At 39.1% G+C, this 21,433-nt stretch overlaps 2 long non-coding RNA genes across 2 annotated transcripts in view; both read left to right on the top strand.

Annotated features, from left to right (window-relative positions):
- The window catches only part of LOC310729190, a 159,883-nt gene that overhangs the window by 18,875 nt on the left and 119,575 nt on the right, over positions 1-21,433 (top strand). The window lies entirely within an intron of this gene.
- Positions 1,865-3,240, top strand: LOC310729174. Its single transcript, XR_014534468.1, has 2 exons — positions 1,865-2,189; positions 2,765-3,240. It is a non-coding gene; the product is annotated as an uncharacterized lncRNA (long non-coding RNA).

Raw genomic sequence — 21,433 nt, forward strand, 5'->3', positions numbered from 1 at the left:
AATCACAGAATGGCACAGGAAGTAGTAACACACTCTTTCCAGGACCAATGATGGATCCAGTCATGCTGAGGTAGAAACATCAAAAAAATGTAAAGCAGGGAAACACTGATGTGTGATGCTGAGGAAAGATGGTAGAAGACCAAGTTGGGACGAATGTAAATCAGAACAGAATGCAGAGATATACCAATCTCGTAAACCCATATTTTTTTCACAAAAGAATATGGAAAGGATAACACATTTTTAAATTGAGTAAATGTAAAATTTGACAGAAAACATAAGGTCATTTTGAATTTGATGTCTGCAACATGGCACAGTTTCCCTTCTTCTTTTACCAACATTCCATATATGTCTTTAAACTGAGGAGACCAATTGCTGAGGTTTTGAGAATGTTATCCTATTTATGTCTGATACAGGATTGTAGCTGCTTAACTTCGTCATATTTTTTGTTTTATTCATTCTTAATTAAAAAGTAGCCGTTACTACTCGTGTCACACTAGTAATTGAACTTCACATCATATTAATATATTAATACTAGGGCTGTAACAGTACACAAAATTTATGGTTCAGTTTAATTTCAGAATGTTTAGGGGGAAAAAATTCAAAATATAAAATTAATGCAGTTTATTTTTATTATTATTAATATTAATATTTTGGATTATCAACATTTGAACTGTTTACATTTTTTAAACAATTTAAAATAAAATGCCAGCTTGTTTAAATTATATATAAAATAGTAGTTTATAACATTTTATAAAGAAGATCTAATTAATCAAATAAATGATTTTGTTATATTGATTAAATTGAGTAATCACTCAGATTTTAATAATGTTCTGTATGTAAAAAAAAAAAATTGCATTCAGTACTCGTGTGTAACAAACCAAAAGTCCTGTAACGAAAAAATTTGGTACGAACAAGTGGACGTACACCTCTAATTACTACAAACAATTTTGTTAGTGCACCTAGTTCTATATGCTCAAAACATTATAAAAAGTGATAAATCACTGTGGGAAATAGTCAAAGATAATCTTAAACTGCTAAATTTAATTTGTGTTCTGGTCCAAAATGTTCTGGAAACCAACAGATTAAACACACAGACACAAATCAAAGTAAAAGCCCTGATGGTTTTGTCTGTTAAATAGGAATTTGTGTGTTTGTGTGTATCACATCCTCCAACTCAGCACCTGCAGTCGCTCCCAGCTGCAGCAGTGCAGTTTCTCTACTATCTGACTGAGGGAGGTTTTTGTACGACTCTATATCACTGTGTGAACACATAGCCACTATGGTAACTCTGACAGTAATAATCTCCTGCATCTTCAGTCTGGACTCCACTGATGGTCAGAGTGAAATCAGATCCAGATCCACTGCCACTAAAACGAGCTGGAACACCAGACAGTAACTCATTTACATATTTAATCAGGAGTTTAGGAGCTTCTCCAGCTTTCTGCTGATACCAGAATAAGTAGTTGTTGTTAGCCACTGCCTGACTGGTTTTACAGTTGATGGTGACTGTTTCTCCTGGAAGAACAGATTTCACTGCAGGAGTCTGAGTTACTGTGACTTGACCTCTGCATTCTGTAAAAATACACAATAATGCAGCATGAAACTGAAATATTAGAACAGGAACAATACGTGTATTTGTATGAACACATCATTGTAGAGATAAAATATGAAGCAGTGTCTGACCTTGAGTCCAGAGGATCAGTGTCCAGATGAAGACGGGGATCAAAGTCATGGTAGCTGTGGGTGAAGTTTCTGTAGCAGCAGCTCTCAGTCATGAAGTGTGAAAGTCACAGCGCTATAAACACTCCCAGAGCACTGAAGCATGTGCTGCCAATGCAAATCCACTGGATGCTGTTTGTTTCTCACTCTAGTGGATTGATGGTATATGAAGCAGCATCATTGTTTGATGTGATCACTTTCACTAATGTGTAACCTTATTTATATTTACATAATAATCTTATGATGATTTAACATTTAGAGCCAAAAATGCAGCAGTTACACAACACACATATGCAAAATGTTTGTGTGTGTGTGTGTGTGTGTGTGTGTGTGTGTGCGTGCGTGCGTGCGTGCGTGCGTGCGTGCGTGTGTGTGTGTTCACTGTAGTGTAACAGAGGTTTTTGTACGACGGTTTCATTATAATGTATCACTGTGGTGGACTTTTGGTGGAGGAACAAAACTCAGCATCAGTAAGTGTGTTTTACTTCTAAACCTCTATAGTTCATACAAAATAAATATATATTTAGTTTTTATTTAATTCTTCACTCTGTACTCTATAAATAATGCTAATGGAAAATAATGTGTGCATCTGAAATAAATTGGGAGAAACTCTAAACTTTTTTCAGTAAATTGCATAAGAAACGAGTGAATATTAAACATGTAATAAATCTCCAGTGTGTTTGTGTTGGTGATTGGAAAACTGCTCACTGGTTCATATCTGCAGTGTTGTGTACATTATTCTGAAGTCTCTGTGCTGATGGAAAATACAGATGAATGCTGCTGTGTGTTTGTGATAAACAGTGAAAATTTCTTTCATCAGATTAATTTCTTACTATCACACAGGGAGCACGTTTATGACACATCAGTAAGAAGCCGCTAAAACAGAATAAAGCTGATCGAATTCCTAATCGCTACAAAAAAAATAATAGTAGCTTGTAAATGTTCTCCTGCTGATTAGTTCTACTGAACTGCAGTGATGTGAAGAAGCTGAGGAAATGTTGTGTAACTTGTGTAAATATGTGTTTTTGTTTTTTCTGTTCTACAGAGGGTCCCACTGTGAAGCCCTCCGTGTCTCTGCTCCATCCATCGTCTCTGCAGCTCTCTGAGGGACCGGCCTCGCTGCTCTGCCTGCTGTCTGCCTACTCTCCACAGGGGGCGACGGTGAGCTGGACAGTAGACGGCTCAGTGGTGAATGAAGGGGTTCTAACCAGCCCTGAAGAACAGAAGAAGGACGGTTACACACGCAGCAGCACCCTGACCCTCAGCAAAGCACTCTGGGAAAAGGGGGAGGAGTTTGTCTGTACCGTCTCCCATGACAGTGTCAATCATCCGGTCACGTTTAGAAAGAGCCAGTGTGAAGACTAACAGCTCCAAGATAGAATTAAACACTGAGCTGCTCACACATCCATCTACAATAGAGTTTCAATTCTACACAATGCTGATATTCCTGTCTTTACTCTCTTCACTGTCCTGTTGCTCTTCCTGTAGTTTTGCTCTGCTGAAATAAAGCTTCATTTTGGACATTGGGTGTGTTTTATTAGAGTTAGTAGTCATTATCAGTGTGATGAGAGAGTGTGTTTAGCTGTACATTCAGTGCTGTGTGTTGTGCTTCAGTGTGTTTGGCTGAAGGAAGTTGAACATCTGGTGAAAGTGGTGCTCTATTTTGGGAGAAAGAGGATCATTCAGCCGTCTTCATGTAAATCTCCCTCTCATTTCACTGCTCTGTGCTACTGAGTGAAAGGAACCATTTAAACATAGATATGGTCTAATTATTTTGATAATATTTCGAACAGCATGGAAGGAGTGTCTCCATAGTGTTTAAAAAGCACTTAGTGATGATAGATCAATATGTCTTTCTACCTTTATTGTCGATTATTAAGCATAAATCTTGATTATTGTTCAATACAAATAGAAGCACCACATTAACATTCACACCCTCAACAGCCAGTGATGATTAAAAAATCAAGACTCAAACTTTATACTAAGACAATTTAATAAATACATTTGTAGATAAAAGTACAATCAGATCAAAAATTTCTAAATCTTACTCCCATTCAAGAGACCAAGTTAATTGCACTTATTTCCACATGAAAATCATAAAATTGTGATCTAGATAATTTATTATAAATTTCCTTAACAGATAATTCTATAAGCAATTGAACATTCTAAAAAATAAAATAAAAAATTATTCCCTCGACACTGTTTATGTACCTAAATCATGCATGCTGGCAGTTTGCAGTTAAACCCTTAATTTGAAAAACTTGACCCCTGTCAGCTGTCTAACTATAGGCCAATATCAGACCTCCCCTTTATCTTCAAGATTTTAGAAATTGAAGCTTTTTTTATACTATATATTCTCCCCTTCATATAACGTAGTATTCCAGGATGGTCTTTCTGTCTCTTCATGTGCAAGAGTAAAATATCTTAGGTGTGATTATTGACTCTAGTTTTTCCTTTGAAATGCATATAAAATCATTAATCGGACAGACTTCTTAAATCTAAGAAATATTATTAAAATAAGAAATATGATTAGTTGTGGAAATATGACCAGTTCATGCTTTTATAACATCAAGGTTTGACTACTGTAATGACTTACTGTCTGGATCTGAAGGGAAGCTTATTTATGCAATTTCTAGTTACTTACTAAGCTTCAGTCCAGCATGCAGCAAAAAGAATGTTTACAAGAACCAGGAAATATGACCACATCATCATTGTCCTATTCAATCTACACTGGCGATCAACATTAGAGAACAATTTATAAACAATTGAACAATTCTGAAATAATGTCATCTTCACTGCTCAACAGTTGAAGGAGTTTTTGTCCTGTTTATACCATGCTACCAGAACACCTTTTCCACAAGTTAACTGAGGCATTTAAAAAAAAAACAACAACATTATTTTGCAGAAAACACACTGATCAAAATTAGAGAACACTTTCAGATACCTCCCAGTTATTGGTGTTAATCTGGTACCTGGTGCTAATTTTCTTGATTATCTGTCAACCCCTATTTTACTGGCAGCCTAACTTCCAGTTTCACTGACTCTGCAAGATATTGGGCCGTTCTAAAGTCACTGAAAGCCTCCGGCAGCAGGTTGTCCAGATGAAGGCCAAAGGGATGACCCTATCAGCCATAGCAAGACAAGTTGGTCGTTCCAAATCTGTGATTTCAAGAATATTGAATCTTTACAACATCACAAACTCATTCAAGTCCACCAAGAAGCCTGGTCATCCACGGAAGACAAATACAAGAGAGGACAGGATACTGCGGAGGATCTTAATGGGCAATCGTTTCCACACTGCAGCTGGAATTGCTCACCAGTTCAGCGCTGAACAGGGTAAGGATCTGTCTCGTCATACAGTGTCTCGACGTTTAAGAGCATTTGGACTGAAAGCCCACTCTGCAGTGACCAAACCTCTCATTAGCAGAAATAATAAAAAGGCTAGACTAAGCATGTTGTGTGGACAGAGGAGAACTGGTTCAAAGTTCACTTTAGTGATGAAAGCAAGTTTAATTTATTTGGGTCCGATGGAAAACATTATGTTTGGTGACAAACTGAAGAAAGACTGAACCCAAAGTGTGTAAAGAAGTCAGTGAAAAGTGGAAGAGGAAGTGTCATGGTTTGGGGCATGTTTTCTGCAGCAGGAGTTGGGCCTCTACAGCTACATGGCAGAGTGAATGCAAATGTTTATCAGAACCTTCTTCAACAACATATGGTTCCTTCCATGCATTCATCATCCAATCAGCCTGCAGTGTTCATTCAGGTCAACGCTCCATGTCACACAGCAAAACGGGTAAAGCAGTTCCTTGAAACTGAAAACATTGAAATAATGACATGGCCTGCCCAGAGTCCTGATCTCAACCCAATAGAGAACCTCTGGAAAATCCTTGGTGACAAAGTTATGGCCAAGAAACCCACCACAGTCACCGAACTGTGGAGGAGACTGGAAGAAGAGTGGACCAAAATCACACCAGAGCAGTGTGAGAGACTAGTGCTGTCCTGTGGCCGCAGATGTGCCGAAGTGATTCAGAGCAGAGGCCTGTACACTTCCTACTAATTGCTGACTGCTGTAACCTTCAGAAAATTTTGTTGTAATCTTTTTCCATGCTACAGTCATTGTTGTTCTCTAATTTTGATCAGTGTGTTTTCTGCAAAATAATTAATTAATTCATCCATTTTCTCCCGCTTATCCGTAATTCGGGTCGCGGGGGCAGCAGTCTAAGCAGGCCCCCGCCTCCGACTGCTGCCCAATCCTCACAGCACCGTCCCTTACGGTCCCTCCTGCAGGTGGTGAGCCCACGGGAAGCTGCAAAATAATGTTTTTTTTTTTAAATGCCTTAGTTATTTTGTGGAAAAGGTGTTCTGGTAGCATGGTATAGACAGGACAAAAACTCCTTCAATTGTTGAGCAGTGAAGATGACATTATTTCAGAATTGTTCAATTGTTTATAAATTGTTCTCTAATTTTGATCGCCAGTGTACATTTGCTCCTGAACAAATCTTGCATTAATTATGAAATACTTCTACTGATGTATAAAGCACTAAATGGTCTTGTGTTCCAGTACCTGAGTAAAATTTTGTTTGATTACAATCTGCCCTGCCTACTTCAGTCAAAAGGTGCAGGCTATTTGTTGGTATTTCTAATAATGTAGACTGCAGCAGGGGACAGAACTTTCTCTTACAAAGTCCCACAGTTATGGTACAGCCTTCCAATCAGTGCTCAGGACTCAGACACACTGTCATTGTTCAAGTAGCCTTCGCCACAAGTTTTGGGACTCACTGCTGAAAATGCCCTACCTGAATTTAAATGTTAAAAGTTCCTGATAAAAGTGGGCTACATACACAATTTAAATATATTTAAAAAGAAAACACTTTGAGTTTAACTGTCAATCATTCAAAGTTGATATTGCTCAAAAAGATCTACATGATGAAATTTCCTGAATTTAACTTTTTTTCTTTACATATAAATACATGAATTAAGTCCAAGACCAATCCAGAAAAGTACTGGGTTAAAAGCAACATGTCTCATGAGTTTATATTTTAAATTAAATGAAGATGAGATTCCTACAAACATTTATCTGAGACTATGTCTGATAATTTTCTACATCCCCCTGTTTAAGAGCCATTTTCTAAACTCACTTGGCCATTTATACTCTATTCATACAGTCTGCATATAAATGAATGGCTGACCATTAAAGGTCACACTTGTCAAGCATTTCTCTTATGAAAACAAACGGGCAATAAAACGTATTACATGGTATAAAACTGTAAAGGGAGATAAATTGTAACTTACAGATGTAAAACAGGCTCAGATTTCCATCTTAATGCAGATCTCCAAGTCTCTGTTGTTACTCCGCCCCCAAGAGATTTTCCTCATTGCTGCTTGTGCAAATCTCAGATAAAACAACTTAGTTGACTGTTCATTTTTCTTTGTATTATTATTTTTTTTGTAAAGTTTCTAAAGAATAATACAACTAAGAACTCGCCCACATGGAGAATAAAAACCTCCCATATGTCATTAGCAGTGTTGGGCAACGTTACTTTTAAAAGTAACGCATTACAATATTGAGTTACTCCCCAAAAAAGTAACTAATTACGTTACTTAGTTACTTTTTATGGAAAGTAATGCGTTATATTACTTTTGCGTTACTTTTGCGTTACTTGTATCTCTTTCACGCCTTACCGGTGTAACAGGTGTAATATAGATCATTGCCATTAAGAAATAAGTTATATTAGGGCAAAAGATATGTGTGGGCTGCACACCGGTGATGTGGAGAGAGAACATACCTTTCACTGTCATCTCATAAAACTTCGTGCAATTCCGTAAATATGACCTCGTCCTCGTCTACATCATTCTTCATCATCAGCTTCATCAACATTCTGAACGCTTTTACAAAGTTCACGCTTTTATCAGTGACCGTGGCAGTTTATCTTCATCCACAAAGAGCAGATGAGCTGTGAATTTACTCTCTTTCTCTGCTGTGATGGCGTCGTACATGTGTCTCCCACAGAAAACTTTTATTCGAGCAGTCTAGAGAGCTGCAGTGGTGGAAAGTCGGCAAAAGTTTTCTATATTTCTGTCTCCATTTCCATATATTCAACATTATACACACACACACACACACACACACACACACACACACACACACACACACACACACACACACACATCTGTAGTGCTGTGCTTTGCATGCAGATGTTTTTTTTGTTTTTTTTAAGTGGTATTTTTTGCAGTTGACAAGAGCGTTTCACCAACACATAATCTACACTTAACCATTATTCCTTTTCCTCGACTATTTCATAATAATAAGAATACTTCCATCACAGTAATGTAATGCTCTGGTTTGCCATCTCCGCTTCTGACCAGCTTCTGTTCCCGCTGCTCGCACGTGTGAGTGCGCGAATTCTACGTGACTACCTTCATTTTGATTCATTTATTTTTTTATGCAAAATAATTGAACTGAAAAGTAACTCAGATATTAATAGGTAAATTTATAAAGTAACACGCTACTTTACTCGTTACTCCAGAAAAGTAATATTATTACGTAATGCACGTTACTTGTAACGCGTTACCCCCAACACTGGTCATTAGAATCCTGCACTCATTGGCTACATCAATCATTTTGTTTCCAAAATGCTACTGGCTGGAAATAAAAGGTTTGAAATGAAAGGTGATGCAGAGCAGAACGTGATGACACCTGCCTATAGATTGAAGACTCAAGCCCGAGATTCTGCCTCTTTTACTGTTTGTTTAAAAAAAATAAAATTTGGTGGGTGGTCTCATTTGTTTTGTAACACTATATTCTACCACACATATATATATATATATATATATATATATATATATATATATATATATATATATATATATATATATATATTTATTTTTTTTTTTATTATTATTTATTTATTTTACCACCAAGGTGGTGTTTTTCATGCAAAAGTTATAACAAAACATATACAAACAATACACAAACCGAAGTACTGTGACTTAGACAAAAGAATTACCATCTAAATTACAACACTATTGTTTGGTTGGAGCAAAAATGCTTTAGGGCAGCGGTCCCCAACATTTTTTTTTCGCCACGGACCGGTTTAATGTCAGAAAATATTTTCACGGACCGGTCTGTAAGGTGTTGCGGATAAATACAACAAAATACCACCGGCATAAAAACTGGTATTTTCTAAATATAAAAATAAACGTGAATCAACTGTGTTGTTTTTTGTGCATTTTGCTAGCTTTCAATTTAGCAGTAATGTATTATGGGCAGCCCCTTTAAGAAGGTAGCAGATGGAGGTATGACATGTGACTGAGGCATCATAACATGCATCAAGAGTGAGTCATAGACAGATGTGGCAAAGGAAATTTGGTAATTTTCCAAAATAAAACATCGCTCAGAATCAGATAATAAATAAAACGGAAACAATGTAAGTTATGTATACTTTCTGTGCGGCCCAGTACCAAGTGACCCACGGACCCGTGCCGGTCCACGGCCCCGGGGTTAGGGTTAGGGACCACTGCTTTACGGCATGTTGTTCAGTGGACCCTTATCTTTTCTAATAAACCGGGATTTGCAGCAGTGGATGTGTTTGTGACTCGTTATTACAATATTAATATAAAGTACTGCATTTTTTATGCATGCACACATTGAGCAAATACATTAGTTATACGTTTTTTATTGAAAAACAGTGATCTGAAATCGCTGCTTGAGGCTTAGAGGTTTAGAATAAAGTATAATTAGTCATGGTTACTCTTCTCTCTTTCTATTTAATCTATTGCTAAACATTAACACCTGATAACAATGGGATATTGGGGCTAAGGGGTTAAAAACATATTTGTTGAGTCAAACCTTATGTTAACAGGAAAAGAGGTAAAGAAGCAGATCTGGAGGGATCATTGTTTTAGTTTACTTTATTTTACTATATTTTACTTGAACTATAAACTGTTTTATTTAACTAGGATGTATGGATATCCCCCTCCACCCCCACTTTTATGCGTTCATTCAAGTTTTTTGTCAGCGTTGTGGTGGGCTGTCATTAAAGGGATCTCTCATGTCTCTGTTACCTTCTGGCTCTCCCTTTTAGTTATGCTGTCATAGCTATTGTAGTCCTGCCAGTGTCCATTTTTATGTGTCTGCTAAGAAAATATTCTAGAGTACCTAATGCTATATGCTCAAAACATTCAAAATTATGATGAAGCCCTGTATTAAATAATCACAGCTGATCCTAATAAATTAGTTGTTTCTGACCAGGAATTGTTATATTGAAGGTTATATTGAATTTGTGTTCTGGGCCTCAAAAGATCTAAAAAACAGAATATAAAATGCACAAACACAAATTCCAGTAGCCGAGCCAAGTGAGATGGAGTATGTAGTGTGGTGTGATGGAGTGTGTAGTGTGGTGTGATGGAGTGTGTAGTGTGGTGTGATGGAGTGAGTACAGTGTGGTGTGATGGAGTGAGTACAGTGTGGTGTGATGGAGTGTGTGTAGTGAGGTAAGATGGAGTGTGTGCTAAGAAAATATTCTAGCGTACCTAATGCTATATGCTTGAAACATTCTAAAAGATGACGAAGCCCTGTATTTAATTATCATAGCTGCTCCTAACGAATTAGTTGTTTCTGACCAGGAAAGCAACATGGTTATATTGAATTTGTGTTCTGGGCCTCAAAAGTTCTAAAGACCAAAATATTAAACGCACAAATCAGAAGCTCCAGCATCTCAATCTGCTTTTAGATGGATGTGCTGTAACCACTAGTTCAATAGTAAAAGACCTGGGAGTTATTTTAGAGCAACTTGTCTTTTAAATATCACATCGATCAAGTTACAAAAACAGCCTTCTTTTACCTTAGAAATATTTCTAAGCTATGAAACATGTTATCTATATCCGATGCAGAGAAGCTCGTCCATGCGTTCATGACCTCCAGAATAGACTATTGCAATGCATTACTAGGTGGATGTCCTGCATCATTAATAAACAAGCTTCAGTTAGTTCAGAATGCGGCAGCAAGAGTTCTCACAAGGTCAAGAAAATATGATCATATAACCCCAATCTTATCGTCCCTACACTGGCTTCCTGTTAAGTTTCGAATAGACTACAAACTACTGCTACTCACTTATAAAGCACTAAATGGTTTGGCTCCCATGTATCTATCCAGTCTCTTAACACGCTACAATCCGTCACGCTCCCTAAGATCTCAAAACTCTGGGCTTCTAGTAGTTTCTAGAATAGCAAAGTCCACTAAAGGCGGTAGATCATTCTCACATTTAGCTCCTAAACTCTGGAATAGTCTTCCTGACAGTGTTCGGGGTTCAGACACACTCTCCCAGTTTAAGTGCAGTTTAAAAACATATCTTTTTAGCAAAGCCTACACATAACATACGTCTCACATCATAACCTTGTGCTCCAGAACATCTGATCACATGCACATCATCAACTTGTGCTGTTAATATTATGAACCGCAGCTATGCTAATTCCTCTCCACTGCTTCTCTTTCTCTCCCCATCCCGAGGCATCCTGAGGTTGGCCAGCTCCAGTCACGTCCCACCTCATGAAGATTATGGACCTTTGAAGAAGTAGATGCCGAACTCGCAAACATCCCGAACCATCTAGAGACGTACCAGTGCCAATTGTATCCCACTACATGTGTGGAGTTTTGACATTGGTTAGAGGAAGCTGGTGTTGGATCTGTGATGATCACAAATGTTGAGCTCATAGAACTAGGAGCTACTAACCATATAGACTGTATAGGACTGTAGAAAGAACATTACTTATAATCTTATACTCCAGTTCTCATGTTAGTTCTCACTCTCCAGTGTTCTGTATTGTTGAAAGATTTATGATCAAACTCTTGATGTCACCCAAATAAGGATGGGTTCCCCTTTTGAGTCTGGTTCCTCTCAAGGTTTCTTCCTCATTACATCTAAGGGAGTTTTTCCTTGCCACAGTCGCGATGGCTGCTCATCAGAGATAAACACACAACGTTCACCTTGACTGTTGATTTCTGTAAAGCTGCTTTGAGACAATGTCTGTTGTGAAAAGTGCTATAGAAATAAACTTGACTTGACAAATCCCAGTAACAGAGCCAAGTCTTACTGTCTTTATGTATAATGTTTATTGTGTTACTGACTGTAGACATTTGGTGTTATTTCTCCTCCTGTCATTTTCAGTGTATAGTACACTGTGCTCCAGATTGAGGGGTGTGTGTGTGTGTGTGTGTGTGTGTGTGTGTGTGTGTGTGTGTGTGTGTGTGTGTGTGTGTGTGTGTGTGTGTGTGTGTGTGTGTTTTTGTGTGTGTGTGTTTTTGTGTGTGTTTAATGTAGTGTAACAGAGGTTGTTGTACGATGGTTTCATTAGAATGTATCACTGTGGTGGACTTTTGGTGGAGGAACAAAACTGCATTATTGTGTATTTTTACAGAATGCAGAGGTCAGATCACAGTAACTCAGACTCCTGCAGTGAAATCTGTTCTTCCAGGAGAAACAGTCACCATCAACTGTAAAACCAATCCCCAGGTCTATCAAGGCTATCAGAAACATGAAATGTGCTTGAGTGAGACTAAAGATCTACCGTATTTTTCGGACAATAAGCCGCTACTTTTCCCCCACGTTTTGAATCCCAAAAAACTGAACTCCATAACATTAGATCAATGAAATTTCCGAACAGAAAAGAAAAAATGCACCTCACCTGTGTTCTGAGCTGCACGGCATCGGGAGAAAAAGCGGGGTTTTTTTTTACGCACGGCGATGCCAAAAAAAAAAACCCTTTCTTTTCTAGAAAGAAATAGTTGTGAAAGGAAGGAGGAAGACAGTGAACAATGACTTTCTTTGTAGGCTACTGTTTAGATACAAGCCGTTGTAGCGCGTTGAGTCTGGGTGAAGGGAGAGCTCACTAACTCCAGTTACAACAGAAATCATATAAGCACAGACAGGGTTCCAAAACTCTTGCTTTTTTATTTTTCTTGGCAACAGCGTTACGGGTTAGTCAAAGAAACTTAGAAATGAGCTTCAGAAAATAATAAGGACATACATCCGTTACACCGTGTAACAGACACTGTCTTTCGTTAAAGCCTGTGTAAAGTTAATTAGTTTTAGTGTAGGTTTATAGACAGGTGCGGCTTATTTATGTAAAAAAAAAAATTCTTTGTCAAATTCAGTGGGTGCGGCTTATATATGGGTGCGCTTAATTGTCCGGAAATTACGGTCCTTTTTTTTTAACATTTTTTATAAAATATGCAAATTTTCACTCAAACTTTTATCAGGGAGGATATCTGTGTTCTAATACTGTACTAAAATACCGGTCAATCTACGTTCCTACTCTCACCTATGGTCATGAGCAGGGTGGCTGGGCGATCCCTTAGAGATAGGGTGAGCAGCTCGGTCACTCGGGAGGAGCTCAGAGTAGAGCCGCTGCTCCTCCACATCGAGAGGGGTCAGCTGAGGTGGCTCGGGCATCTGTTCCGGATGCCTCCTGGATGCCTTCCCGGGAAGGTGTTCCGGGCACGTCCCACTGGGAGGAGCCCCCGGGGAAGACCTAGGACATGCTGGAGAGACTATGTATCCCGGCTGGCCTGGGAACGCCTCGGTGTCCCCCCGGAAGAGCTGGAAGAAGTGTCTAGGGAGAGGGAAGTCTGGGCTTCTCTGCTTAGACTGCTGCCCCCGCAACCCGGCCTCGGATAAGCGGGAGAAGATGAGATGAGATGAGATGAGATGAGTATTTTATTCAACAGTTAAAATATCATTCAAATTTTTTATTCTATTATCAAGAACATTATTTTGTACCTACAGACTCCTAGGTTTAACACAGCACATCATCATCTTATTGTCCTGCTTTGCACTTTTTAATATTAATAATCTGTAGAACAGAAACTTCTGAAATCTAAGAGAAATAACTATAATAAACATGTACAATAACTCTGAGATACAGTGCTGTACAATAAATAATTATACTCTATTAAAATTGTGCTGATTTTGTAACTGTCACAAGGTGCCATCTTCTTGAGCTAAATCTGAATCTAAATTTTTCATTCAATCATTCATTTCCTCCCGCTTATCCGTAATTCGGGTCGCGGGGGCAGCAGTCTAAGCAGGCCCCTGCCTCCGACTGCTGCCCAATGCTCATAGCACCGTCCCTTACGGTCCCTCCTGCAGGTGGTGAGCCCACAGGATGGCGGCCCCACGTCACTCCGACGTCACTCCGACGTCACGGACCTTGATATTTCCCTCGTAAGGGACCCCCGGAGCATAGAGGGTTAAGGGCCTTGCTCAAGGGCCCAAGACTGGCAGCTTGAAGATACCGGGGCTTGAACCCCAGACCTTCCGATCGGCAACCCAGCGCCTTAACCGCTGGAGCCACCACTCCCCCTTGAATCTAAATTTGTCTGACAAAAAAGAAACACACATCCCTCTGTCCTCATGATCACACTTAACATCTGCACACATCGATACTCTATTTTGGTAGCACAGAATTCTCCCATGTAGATCCCAGTTTTACCACTCCTTCCTGCATGGAGTCAAGTTTATATGAATTTAACTGTAAAGAGAAATTGAATAAGCTGAATATATAAGTTAAAAATTCAGAAAGATATTCTTCTGATACAATCGTTTAATCAATCTGCTTTTTTATTTCTTGTAGCTGATTAACAAAAGTCAGAAATATGGAGTTGTTGAGACATTCACGTATACACATCTGCAGTGATGTAAGTGAGAACAGAACTTAATTTGCTTTATCTTTAGTTCAATTCAATTTTATTTGTTTAGCACTTTTAGAATGGACATTGTCCCAAGAAGCTTTAGAGAGATAAATAGGTTATAAAGTTTGAATATATAAGTTTAGTGGCAAGAAGTTTATCCATTATTGGTCAATTAATGAGTGCACCAGTGGCGACAAAACAATCTCACTGTGATAGTATGAAGGAGAAACCTTGAGAAGAACCAGACTGAAAAGGGAACCCATCCTCATCTGGGTGGCACCGAATCTCCATTCATTATAGTTTCATCATTATTGAGGTGTGCTACTTAGTTATTTACACCTAAATTCAGAACTTTTCATGCAAACTGTGGTCCTAAGCCATTGTACCAGACTGCTGATATTAATTACAGTCCAAATCCATCCTCATAGTTACACAGTAGCTTAATGGATCTTTAGGCTGTTGATGTAAAACCATACGCAGCTGCACTCAGTGGTCTCCAATTGAAGAGAACTCCATACAGAGGAAGGGTGTCAGGAGGAAACAGGCGAATCTGAAAAGAAGAAAGGGACAATATCGCTGGTCACTGGTACCTATCAGGGAACCACCAGCCATGCCTCCCTCCAAGGCTCTAACTCTTATTCAGCCTCTCCCTGCTCTAAATCACCTACACCTGTTCCCCATTACCTTTCCCCTTTATAAGGTCCCGATTCCACCTCACTCACTGTCGGGTCTACTCGTTCCTGGACTACCTGCATTACGGATCCTACCCGCATTACGGATTATACTCGCATTACGGATCCTACCTGCATTACGAATTCTGCTCGCATTACGGATTCTACCCACTCTCCGGTTCGTACTTATCCTCAAGTATCTGCCTTGTATATGCAGACAAATAAAGTGTTTAACCTTACTCCGGTTTCCGACTCTTGGTCTATGCGTGACAGTACCTCAGGAGCATATATCATTTATCAGTGTGTGTGTGTGTGTGTGTGTGTGTGAGAAAGAAAGAGAGAAAGTGAGTAAATGGGGCAACAGGGAGAGGTAAACAAGGATAATTAAGTATATTATTGTTACATTAGCATGTGTTACATTGCTGACTCCCTCTGTCTCATCCTTGTTAGTCAAACTTCTTGGTGTCTACTGCCTTGCTCGTTTCTTTGTAGTCTAGCCTATATCTGTGGTGTGTGAGAGCCAGGAAATGATACACCAGTCATAGGTTGAAAAAGCCACGCAATTACAAGAAACTGGTTGATTGTGCTGAAAACGGTGCCAATTAGACGAAAAAATATTGATCATGTCACCATATAGATTCAAACTAAAGTACCGACCCTGGTTTAAAAATGTAGAAAGTAGAAAGTACAGATATTTTGATAAAAATATTTATGAATGAAGGAACAAAATTAGTTAGGTAAAGTACAAATAAAAGAAAAATGTACTTAAGTACAATAAAAAAGTTTTTGTAGTTCAAGTCAAGTCAAGAAGCTTTTATTGTCATTTCAACCATATATAGCTGACGCAGTACACAGTGAAATGAAACAACGTTCGTCCTGAACCCTGACGCTACATTAAACAACAAGCACAGAAACAGAAAGCACAGGGCTCGCCACATAAAGTACATGTGTGCAACCTGGTGCAAACAGTGCAAAGACAACACAAGACAGTGCAGGACAACACAAGACAGTTCAAGAAAACACAAGACAGTGCAGGACAACACAAGACAGTTCAAGAAAACACAAGACAGTGCAAAGACAACACAAGACAGTTCAAGACAACACAAGAAAGTCCAAGACAACACAAGACAGTGCCAGACAATACACAAAACACAAAATAACTCCGCCAGTAAGCCTGTTGTAACAAGACAAAGTGAACAGTTGCCAAAATGTAAACAAAATGTTGTGCAAAAGAGCAAATAGCAGCAATCCAGGAAAGATGTGCAAAAACGGCATGTGAACAGTTTATGGTAATGAAGTGATGTGATGTGAGTGGTACTGAAGTCATGGGTGTGCGAAGTGAGTATGAGTGTGTGTTGAGTCCGGGTTGTACAGAACAGTCACACAAAAAGTGTGTGTGTGTGTGTGTGTGTGTGTGTGTGTGTATATGTGTGTGTGTGTGTGTGTGTGTGTGTGTGTGTGTGTGTGTGTGTGTATATGTGTGTGTGTGTGTGTGTGTGTGTGTGTGTGTGTGAGAGAGTTAAGTTCAGAAAACAAGCACTTCATAACTTCCCACCTCTGGGTAAAAGTAACTCTGCTTCCTATTGAGACACAACACACCATCACTGGCTTTTATTAAGCTGATTGTCAGAGAAAACCATTTCAGGCTTCTGTTGGACTCTGGTGATTATTTAACACTCCAGATGGGATTCATTCCAGATGTACTGTGGCCTGACCAAGATAAAGCACTAATTAAAAAATTATTAGGGTGTTCCTGTTGCATGAACACCCTAAGAACAATGTACTGTAAGGACACATTTATTAACATGGGAGTGAACAGGACGGGGTTATGCAATGTATTTACAGCATTTCTTCTTTCAGGTTCAGTAGCTGCTTTATTTTGCTCAGAATCACAGTGTCTTATATGAATAATGTCCATATATTTTAGGAAAAAAGGACAACCTGAGTTCATGAGCAAATTTCCTAAGCGGGTGCAAATAAAAGACATGCAAAGTGTCCTCTAAGTATAGAAACGTCTTTACTACATTCCCGCAATCTTACTGTCATTCTCACACTCAGTCACAATAGGAAATTTCTTGGAAAATATCAAAAGGTTACAGGTGCATGTAGAGAAATTACAGATGTTCAGGCATTAACTTTAATTCCATTAGAATTCGGACTCAGATTTTGAGGAGACCAGCATTATACATTTTTTCTTTAAAGTCTTTATGTATCAGGTATATTGTGTTACTGACTGAAGTGACAAATCTACTCACTAATCCATCATTTGTGGACATCACAAATCCATAAATACTTTATTTATCTGCCATCTTTTTCCTGTTTTATTTTTCTCCCCATCCTTTTCCCTCATGCCGGACCGTCGTAAAAGGCATTTCACTGCATGTTGTACCCTGTATGTATGTGTATGTGACCAGTGTTGGGGAACATTACTTTTAAAAGTAACGCATTACAATATTGAGTTACTCCCCAAAAAAGGGGAAAATCAAGTCAAGTCAAGTTTATTTGTATAGCGCTTTTCACAACAGACATTGTCTCAAAGCAGCTTTACAGAAAACAACAGTGAAGGTAAATGGTGTGTGTTTATCTCTGATGAGCAGCCATGGCGACAGTGGCAAGGAAAAACTCCCTTAGATGTAATGAGGAAGAAACCTTGAGAGGAACCAGACTCAAAGGGGAACAATGCGTTATATTACTTTTGCGTTACTTTTTCTTACCTGGCTAAGGCTTGATCTCTTTCAGGCCTTACAGGTGTAACAGGTGAGAAGTTCTTGTACTAGTGTTTAATGCAGTAATGCACAGGTGGCCAACCCGAGGCTCGCGAGCCGCATGCAACGTTTTATGGCTAGTTTCATGCGGCTCTTACGTTCATATCGAAGTTTGTGTTTGTTTGTTTTTAATGTGTGTGTTCGCTTCGCTTGAGTTCAATACGGTATTTTTAAGACTTAAATGATCTCGCCCCTACTGGGAAACTTTGCGGTATATTCATCTCACGCACATGCGCATTTGACAAAAATACCGTATTGAACTCAAGCGAACACGCACATAAAAAAAAAAACAACACAAACAAAGTCTGTGTTTTCTGTCATTATGTTGGTGTGTGACATTTACAATAAATCTGGATGAGCAGAGTTGTGTGTGTGTGTGTGTGTGTGTGTGTGTGTGTGTGTGTGTGTGTGTGTGTGTGTGTGTGTGTGTGTGTGTGTGAGAGAGGAAGGGATGGGTGATGTTCATGTGTGTCCATGTGTATGATGTGGCTCGGGTTAGGGTTAGTATCTGAAAATCTACTGAAAATCTGTTTACTAAATATTAATTTACTGAAATCAAGCCTTTGATGTTTATCTTGAGGCGGGGTGCAGGTTTCATTCGTCTCTCTCTCTTCCAAATCTGTAGTACTGTGATTTGCTTGCAGATGTTTTTTTTAATTTGAAGTGGTATTTTTTGCCGTTGACAAAAGCTTTTCACCAACACATATTTTACACTTAACGATTATTCCCTTCTCCTTTTCCTCGACTATTTCAAAATAATGTGAATACTTCCATCGCAGTAATGTAATGCTCTGTCCTGCCATCTCCGCTTTTAAACAGCTTCTGTTCCCACGGCTCGCACGTAGGGGTGCGCAATTCTACGAGATTACGTTCATTTTAATGCAAAATAATTGAACTGAAAAGTAACTCGCTTTACTTTTTTTAAAAAGTAACTCAGATATTAATAGGTAAATTTATAAAGTAACGCGCTACTGTACTCGTTACTCCAGAAAAGTAATAATATTACGTAACGCACGTTACTTGTAATGCGTTACCCCCAACACTGTAGGTGACAAATAAAATTTGATTTGATTTGGTGTTATTTCTCCTCCTGTCTTCTGCACTGTGTACAGTATGCTGTGCTCAGAGTCAGAGTAGTATGTATTTCTGTGTGTATTTTCACTGTAGTGTAACAGAGGTTTTTGGATGATGGTTTCGTCAGAATGTATCTCTACTAAAAAAAAAAATTATATACAGTGAGGAAAATAAGTATTTGAACACCCTGCTATTTTGCAAGTTCTCCCACTCAGAAATCATGGAGGGGTCTGAAATTGTCATCATAGGTGCATGTCCACTGTGAGAGACATAATCTAAAAAAAATCATCCAGAACTCACAATATATGATTTTTAAACTATTTATGTGTATGATACAGCTGCAAATAAGTATTTGAACACCTGTCTATCAGCTAGAATTCTGACCCTCAAAGACCTGTTAGTCTGCCTTTAAAATGTCCACCTCCACTACATTTATTATCCTAAATTAGATGCACCTGTTTGAGGTCGTTAGCTGCATAAAGACACCTGTCCACCCCATACAATCAGTAAGAATCCAATTACTAACATGGCCAAGACCAAAGAGCTGTCCAAAGACACTAGAGACAAAATTGTACACCTCCACAAGGCTGGAAAGGGCTACGGGGAAATTGCCAAGCAGCTTGGTGAAAAAAGGTCCACTGTTGGAGCAATCATTAGAAAATAGAAGAATCTAAACATGACTGTCAATCTCCCTCGGACTGGGGCTCCATGCAAGATCTCACCTCGTGGGGTCTCAATGATCCTAACACACAGGAGGAGCTGGTCAATGACCTGAAAAGAGCTGGGACCACCGTTTCCAAGGTTAGTGTTGGTAATACACTAAGACGTCATGGTTTAAAATCATGCATGGCACGGAAGGTTCCCCTGTTTAAACCAGCACATGTCCAGGCATGTCTTAAGTCTGCCAATGACCATTTGGATGATCCAGAGGAGTCATGGGAGAAAGTCATGTGGTCAGATGAGACCAAAATAGAACTTTTGGGTCATAATTCCACTAAACTTGTTTGGAGGAAGAAGAATGATGAGTACCATCCCAAGAACACCATCCCTACTGTGAAGCATGGGGGTGGTAGCATCATGCTTTGGGGGTGTTTTTCTGCACATGGGACAGGGTGACTGCATTGTATTAAGGAGAGGATGACCGGGGCCATGTATTGCGAGATTTTGGGGAACAACCTCCTTCCCTCAGTTAGAGCTGAGGGAAGGAGTCGAGGCTGGGTCTTCCAACATGACAATAACCCGAAGCACACAGCCAGGATAACCAAGAAGTGGCTCTGTAAGAAGCATATCAAGGTTCTGGCGTGGCCTAGCCAGTCTCCAGACCTAAACCCAATTGAGAATCTTTGGAGGGAGCTCAAACTCCGTGTTTCTCAGCGACAGGCCAGAAACCTGACTGATCTAGAGAAGATCTGTGTGGAGGAGTGGGCCAAAATCCCTCCTGCAGTGTGTGCAAACCTGGTAAAAAACTACAGGAAACATTTGACCTCTGTAATTGCAAACAAAGGCTCCTGTACCAAATATTAACATTGACTTTCTCAGGTGTTCAAATACTTATTTGCAGCTGTATCATACAAATAAATAGTTAAAAAATCATACATTGGGATTTCTGGATTTTTTTTTTTTTATTATGTCTCTTACAGTGGACATGCACCTACGATGACAATTTCAGACCCCTTCATGATTTCTAAGTGGGAGAACTTGCAAAATAGCAGAGTGTTCAAATACTTATTTTCCTCACTGTATATATCATATATTTGCTTATTATTTAGTCTTTACTTAACACGTAAATAATTTAAATGAATTATAATTTGTGTAGTTATTAGTAATATGTTGCTCTAAAGTTTGAGTAGTAAAATGAATAAGAAACGGGTGAATATTAAACATGTAATAAATCTTAAGTATGTTTGTGTTGATGAGCAGAAACCTGCTTAATGGATCATATCTGCAGTATTGTGTACATTCTTCTGAAGTCTCTGTGCTGATGGAAAATACAAACGAATGTTGCTGTGTGTTTGTGTTAAACAGTAAATATTTCTGTCATCAGGTCCATTTTCTTCTATCACACAGGGAGCACTTTATATGACACATCAGTAAGAAGTGACTAAAACAGAATAAAGCTGTTCGAAGTCTGAGTCGCTCCACAATATAACGAGTAGCTCGTAAATGTTCTCCTGCTGATTAGTTTTACTGAACCGTAGTTATGGGAAGAAGCAGTAATGAGGAAATGTTGTGTCTGTGAGTGTAAATATGTGATTTAGTTTTTTTCTGTACTCCAGAGGGTCCCACTGTGAAACCCTCCGTGTCTCTGCTCCATCCATCGTCTCTGCAGCTCTCTGAGGGACCGGCCTCGCTGCTCTGCCTGCTGTCTGCCTACTCTCCACAGGGGGGGACAGTGAGCTGGACAGTGGATGGCTCAGTGGTGAACGAAGGGGTTCTAACCAGCCCTGAAGAACAGAAGAAGGACGGTTACACACGCAGCAGCACCCTGACCCTCAGCAAAGAGCTCTGGGAAAAGG

The sequence above is a fragment of the Silurus aristotelis genome (assembly GCF_946808225.1).
Source record: "Silurus aristotelis genome assembly, chromosome: 7".
Classification (NCBI taxonomy): Eukaryota; Metazoa; Chordata; class Actinopteri; order Siluriformes; family Siluridae; genus Silurus; species Silurus aristotelis.